The sequence below is a fragment of the Pelodiscus sinensis genome, chromosome 20 (genome assembly GCF_052426305.1).
Source record: "Pelodiscus sinensis isolate ZL-2025 chromosome 20, ASM5242630v1, whole genome shotgun sequence".
Lineage (NCBI taxonomy): Eukaryota > Metazoa > Chordata > Testudines > Trionychidae > Pelodiscus > Pelodiscus sinensis.
The window spans coordinates 13,629,514-13,637,269 of record NC_143071.1 but is presented as its reverse complement, the minus strand read 5'-3'; positions in this window follow the sequence as shown (position 1 = coordinate 13,637,269).

Sequence of the window (7,756 nt, the reverse complement as noted above, 5' to 3'; positions counted from 1 at the left end):
AGAAGCTAAATTCAGTTTAGACATGAAGTGGAACCAAAGGAATTCTCTTGGTCCGTGGCTGTAGCTTAACAAAAGCCTTCTAACAATGGAGCATCTTTCCTGCTGCCACGATGGACGGGCAAATTTGCGCCCGCTGATGTTGCGACCTGGCAAATGCCAAATCTGAGAGGCTCGCAGCGAGCAGCCTCTGACTTGGAGACAGAGCTGTCACAAGACATAAGCCGCCTACTCAGTGCTGCATGGCCCTACATGGCCTGGGTTTAGTGACGTCCCCAAAATACCGTTCATCTCACACATGGACCTTTTCACAAGTGTATTAGTCTGTGTTGGGCTGGTACATCTTCTGCTTTGCATGCTTTGTAGAAATGCAATTAGCATTTGGAGGGGGTGAGTGAGAGGTAAGGGGGCCCAATTGGCTAGCACTGCTTCTCAGAGCAGAGATGATCTCCTAGGCTCGTCTATGGATCAACGTAGCAAGGATACATTTCCCCAGTGAGTGGAGGTCTATACCAGTGAGTCTCATGGCTCAGGCTAACTGACTCGAGCTCACTGAGCTTGCACTACAGTGCTAAATAAAGGCGGTGTAGACATTTAGGCTCAGGCTCTGATGTCAAGGGAAAGGGCTGGGCTACAATATGAATATAGCTGTTTGTGGTGCTATAGCATGAGCCCATTGAGATGGGCTTGGAGACTCATGCTATGTAGATGTACCCTAGGTATTTGCTCTGTTGCCAGAGCCCGCCCCTATGAAGGGTTCTCTTATGGCTATGACCATGCTCTTGTGTTTGTTTCCAAACTGCCTCTGGTCTTCACATAGCCCAGGAGAGCTCTAAGGAACAGCTGTGATCAGGGTGAAAGCTGCCCCAAGGGTGAATTAAAGGACCGTTCTAATAGCTCAGAGCCTGGTTCTGATGTTGGCTTATGGCCATTGGAGGCAGTGGTGTCTTTCATGGACTGCTATTGTAAGCTCCAGTCTTCTAGGCCAGTGTTTTTTCAACCTTTTTTTTTTTAAATAAAGTACCCCTTTAAAAAAAGTACCCCCTTTTTCAAAAAAAAAATTAAGTTCCCCCAGTACCTACCATTTTCAGACGTATTTTTCTTTTAGCATTGCAACACATTTGTTTAAATAACTTAATCGTGGCTGGAGAGGCGTTAGAATTTTTGGGTGTTAAAAAGTATAAACATAATAAAGTGCTGTAAAACTTAAAACAATGTCAGTTTTCTCCAAATTTCAGTTGTTGACGTACCCCCCCCAGACTCCTCTCAAGTGCCCCTGAAGGTACTCGAACCACTGGTTGAGAAACACTGCTCTAAGGCTGCTTTTGTTGTGGAGAACCCAGTGGGATACATGGCATCTCTTCTGTGCTGCTGCCCTATTTGGAGAGTGTGTGTGTGCGCGCGCACGCACGTACATATGTACGTACCTTGGAAGAAGATGCTGAAGCCCATGGGTGAGTACACAGCCAGGACTGGTGTCCCTGGGAAGCATCTGGAGGTAGCCTTCATTCTTCATCAGCAAACAAGTGGAGGGGGAAGCTTGAGACTAGACCCCCAGGGAAGTGTCTGCCTAGTGCCATGCTGATGTCTGATCTCATGGCAGCCCTTCTTCTTTGACAGTCTTTTCAGCACCTGTGCTCTTGGGATACTCTTCTTACAGTCTTGCTACTTGACTGATTATTTGCCATCCTTGGTATTGAGTTGGGAATGCCACCTCTTTGGCTAAAACTACACTATCCCTGCCATACACAACCAGAGTACCAAACCTCAGATCTCCCCACAAAGGGATTTTGAAACAATGTTTTGCAATGGATCAACAGACCAGCTTGATACACTCTCTAAACATCTTCATTGTCCCTTTTTGAAACTGCTCAAGTTGAACACTGCATAATACTAGCCCCATACTCTGGGCCTCATTCTCTTCCAACTTACACGGGAGTAAACTGGAAGCAATTTCGATGTCAGTCCACTGACTTCTCTGGTATAAACTGGCATCAGTAAGGTTTGCTCTACAGATAAAGCTGCATCTGTTTAACTAAATGCGTGTGGCTAAACAGGAGTAACTTTCTGTGTGAACACTGATATTATTTCAAACCTGGCTTCCAGCTACATAATTTTTACATGTAATTTAAAGTAGCAAGCTGAGCTATATATCACTTTAAATGTGGTTTGTGGAATATTCATGCAGGGGTTTGCAGCAGTTAACTAAATCATAATTGAAACTGATTTAACTTAAACTCATGCAACTTCTGTGTGTATGGACAAGCCCTGAGATTTGCATTCGACCAGAGGGATTCATTAATTGGCACCTGTGAGTACAAATTGCCTATCAATCTATTTCTCCCTGTTATGAATGGGACAATTTCTATGAAAAATGAAGACTGTTCTCTTGCCATTAGTTCTGAAAAGTAGTTTCAAGTGCACTCAATGGCAGGCCAATTCCTGAAGCTTGGCAGATTGCCAGATTGTGCCATGCATCTCTTACCTCAAATACCATATTTCCTTATTGTACCTGAGTGAAGTCATTAACCACGATCACCATGGTGTGTGCAGATGAATCATCTCTAAAAATTATTTACCCTTTAATCCCTTAATTCTGTTCTTCTAAACTGCCACTTTATAGATTGCTGGTAAATATCACAGTTGAAGTGCCCTACTACAAAGAGTGAATTTGAATAATTACATCCTTGCTTATGTTCAAGTAAAACATAATAAATATTTACAAATCAGGTTCCTTTTCAGACATCAACATGTAATTCCGTGCATGGGAGGCAGGGTTCTGCTAATTTCATTTTGTATTCTAGTGAGGGTATTTAAGAAAAAAAATGAACATGTTTTTAATATTGATTATTGTTCACAATTTAGATAATTTATTATAAATGTATTTCAACCCATTAATGGGGCTTCTTGGATAATGTGTTGACTACATAGATTTCTACATTCTGGTACTTAAGTGGAGCAGATAATACAAAGACACCGAGCTTTGTCTTGTAAACAGTGTCAACCAGGCAGGCTCCACATAAGCACCATAGGTGGAAAGACGACAGAACACTGAACATAGTAATAGATACTACTCTGGCCTATGCCACTTATTAACAGTGTCCACAGAGCAGGATGGAACCTTTCAGGCAAGCTGTTTTTCTGTAAGAAAATTCTAGTTTGTCAAAATCAACATGTTTCATGGAAATGACACAAATTTAATTTCAAAATGGAAATTGAAACAAAATATTTTGATATGATCAAAAGGTTCCATGTTCATCTTGTTCAGGATGGAACATTTCTATTTCAAAATTACTTTTATTGCAAAATGTACATACAGATAGATTTATATATAATATATATAAAAATAAAATGGAAAGATGGAAGTCAGAGCTGGAACAAACTTTCTGTTGGCCAAAAATGTTGGTTGTTTTTTTTTTTAAGTTCAAATATTTGGATTGTTTGTTGTTGTTTTGTTCCAGAATGAAAGTCATTTCAAATTTAAATCCCCCCACCCCCCCAAAAAAAAAAAAAACAAACCCCAAACCAAAAACCAACAGGAACAAAAAAAATCCAGTTCCCACAGAGTGCTGGGAGTTCTCAGGCAAGTCATAACGTCTCTCTTTCCACCCTTTAAACTTGATTTACGAGTGGAGCATTTTCACCTTTCTAAAGAACATTGAGACTATATATTTAATAGCAGAGTAAATGTGCTAGATATAACTATTTTAATTAATTATTTATCCATGAGAATTTTTTTTAAATCAGCTTTTAAATTAAAACTCCAAGGTCTCATTTTTAAAACGAGACCCAGATTTAAAAAAAAAAATCCAGCACCCTACAATAAGCACGTTTTTAACCCTACTACTAAGCAGTGTTTAATGATGTCTCCTAAAAGCTTAAGCAATGAGGTGTGGGAGATGCAACTAGCAGGTAATGGTGTCTGAGAGGAATTATGCCTTTTGTAAAGTAAAAGGCGCTGGTTTTCAGAAATATTTAGCCAGCGTTGCTCCATATACTATTCATGGAATAGCCTTGCCCTGTTCCACCCAGATATGCTCCCTGCATCTAGCTACCACTATTCGTACTGGCAGTCCTCTACACCCCGTATTTCCTGCCCTTTTTTCTCCCCTTTCATGCAGTGATTCTGTAACAGCTGTAATTTGGCTGGATGGATTTTGGATAGAGCTGAACAGCTACATAATAGCATGGACGGTGGGTGGGAAATACAACTCAAGTATATACCTGAATGTAAAATGAACTTACTTTGGCTCTTGTTGCCCTCTTTTTAGTATTTATTTTCTCTGAATATTCAAGTGATCCCATTTTATTCTTGTGAACGCCTCCAAGAAGCAAATTCCCTGGTGTCACTTTACTGTTTGCCTTAGTACACCGATACAGCCACGCGGCAGGCTTAACCTCCTCTCGCTGTTGTGCTCCTCCTCTGAATTCTATAGGCACCACCCAGAGGCTGTTCAGTGCAATCTGCCACCCTAAGCAAACCTTCGGTGTGAATCTCCCCACCTCCCAAACTTTTCCCCTTAGAAGTTTGCAGCAGATCCCTGGCACCTCCCATGCTGCTGCCTCCCCCACCTTGAACGTTGTGCAGCTAAGTCAAAAGATTGTGAGGACTAAGCCCAGCCTGGGGCTGCAGATTCTGGTGGGCTGTAGGGACACACACTTCAGGAAGAGAACATCTGGTTTAGGGCAGGGTGTAAGTCCCTCTAGCCTCTGCCCTAGGCCTTGCAAGCATCCAAGATCTGCTGCCTGGGTGGGTGATACACTCAGATGAACTCACATTTCCCATGGGGTGTTTCTGGGTCATCCCCAACTGCCCAGGGCTCAACAGGGGAATGAGCCCCAACTCAGCACCCTGGACAGCAGAGCTTCCTTACCTATGCTCAGAAGAATCACAAGAGGGCCCCAGGCACTGGCCAGGAGCAGCTTGCAGCCCATAGGATCCATGATGGCCATTAAATGGGACCTTTTCTTCTTCAATGTGGGTTTATTAATTGCTTCACAACTTCATCAATGGAAAGTGGCTCTACACCAGCCTTTGTATGCTTAAGCTGATTTATCAAGCGCTCCAGGCTATCTCACTGGTAAAGATAAACAGTAAAAATCAGATATTTAATGACAAACGATAGATTTTTAAAAAGTGATTGTAAGTATTATAGATTGAACGTCTCTGTCATCCTTGGGACTGAACTGGAGAATTTTCCAGACGATGGGAGGTCAATATTGTCTATCAGCATTACCAGCACTTCTACTGCTTACTGGGCTGTTAGAGGACATTTAGGGCCCAATTAAAAATAAATAACAGCACAGAACACTGAGAGCCAGGACTGGTGACTGTAAACAAACTTCATGGGACCACAGGAAACTTGGCCACAACCATGATAAATGGACATCTGGCTAACTAAAATCATTCTGGACCATTGGTGTTTCTGGACCAGAGAGTTCTGAACTAGAGAGGTTCAACCTGTAGTTGCCAAAAAAAAATCTAAATTCTAAACTGATAAGACACTAGGCAGCATTTAGATCAAGCAGTTTTCTCACCTGTTATAGTCTTCATACACAGATTTCACCCTTGAAACCTGGACCAGACTCCTCTCTTGAAGTCTTCAGTTTTCTGAGCTTTCTTTTTGCTAGCAGTATAGTTGGGGGAGGGGGAAAAAGGCCAAAGCCTGGGGCCACTGTGTTCTGTGTTATACCCTTAGGCCACGTGCTTGGAGAATATAAGTCCAGGCATGTCCAGTGGGCATTGTTGAGTCCCCAGGCAAGGTCATGCAATTCCCTTGGTGTGGCTTTGTGCAAGTGAAACATTGCATTGTAGCTTCCTTGCTGGACAATGGCTGATGAGGGTTGTTCAACCTTTAACATTGGTTATCCTGGTTATTGTCTTTGGAGAGTTGGTATCTGGGCAGTTCCTAACCCCACAGCATGTCTTAGTGACACTCCTATAACCCAATTCTCATAAATTCATTTGAATTAATAATATATTTAGATGCAACAGTGGTTTTCAGTAGATCATAACCTTTCCCCCAGTACTTCACATGGCATACTTTATATGAAATATCACTGTTGTGTACAGATGATGAATATCGGAGTTACAGAATACCCCCAGCCATCTTGCAGAATAAGAATCCATGGACATGGTTATTTTAAAAACTTCCCACCACAGAAGAATGTGTTTCTGAAGGCGAACTCTTTGCAGAGGGATGCTATTCTGCTAAAATCTTTATCATCTTGTTCCAACACATCGCCTCTGAAGAAATTATTCCAAACACTGTTATGTCTGTCACAGCACTGCCAATCCAAGAAACATTCTGTTCATTCTCAGGGCTTTTGTGAGGCTAATGTTTGCATGTGAATTTTCATGTGGTTTTGTACATTTTTCTCAAAGCATTTAGAATAGTCTAAGTCATCAAAGAAAACATGAAATAATTTTTTAGGAGAAATGGAAATGACTACAAAACCAATGGCATGAAGTGACTGCTAGATTTAGAGAGAGATTTTAAATGGTACCAAGAGCACGCAGATGCTCCCCCATCCTCATCCCTTTGAAAGAGTATGATGGTACAGATGTGTGGAAGTCAGCATTTTCATTTCACGGGAAATTCCATCTCTTTGTAAAATTCTTCTGTACCAAATCTGAAGGGAAGCGAAGAGCTTCTAAATGTCTTTTGAAACAAAATTTCTCAAAAAAAAAAAGTTTCAGGTTAATCAATCAATTTTGGAATGGAAAATTGAAATTGGCAGCATGGAACATTTTGACCTTATCAAATGGAATTCGGCATGTTCCTGTGGGAAGTTTCAGTTTTGACTAAATGCCGTTTTACAATGAAACATATTTTCTGATTGATTTTTTTTTTAACCAATGCTATAGATAAGGGATGACAAACCCCTTGCTTTATAACATAAGCAAATCCTGATTGCCTGAGACTAGAAAGAAATATGGGAAGATATTATTATAGGTTTTTTGCATATATTAAAATATTTGGCAATGCCCATTGTTCAACAGGAAACCGGTCTAGCTGTATTGGTCCCATCCCATATAACTATTTCTATGTTCCCACAATAGTCTGTACCCCTTTAAAAAAAAAAAGTATCCCCAGTGCCTAATTTTCAGACACACACACAAAATTTCTACCATTGCAACACATTTGTTTAAACAACTTAATCATAGCTAGATGGGCGATAGAATTTTTATGTGTAAAAAGTACAAAAATAATAAAGCGCTGTAAAACTTAAAACAAAAATTCAGTTTTCACCAAATGTCAGTTTTTGACATACCCCCCAGACTTCTCTCAAGTACTGCTAAGGGTACTCGTACCACTGGTTGAGAAACACTGGTCTATAATATCAGCAAACTCACTGACAAGGAGAATATCCTCTTCGTTCACTATACCCTTAGGGTATGTCTACACTACAGCGCTAATTCGAACTAACTTAGTTCGAATTAGTTCGAATTAGCTTAGTTCGAATTAACTAACGCATCCAGACTAAAAAACTAGTTCGAATTAGCGTTTTGCTAATTCGAACTAGCATGTCCACACAGAGTGGACCCTGAACAGAGGTTAAGGATGGCCAGAAGCAGTGCCAGCAGGGCATCAGATGAGGACTTAGAGCGTGGAGCTGCTGTCTCAGGCTAGCCGAGGACTGTGCTTAAAGGGTCCCGACCCCCACCCCGGACAGACAGTTCTCAGGGGTGCCCCACTTGCAAAGCAGTCCTGGCTTGGATTGCCCAGAGTACTCACACTGGGCACATCACACAACT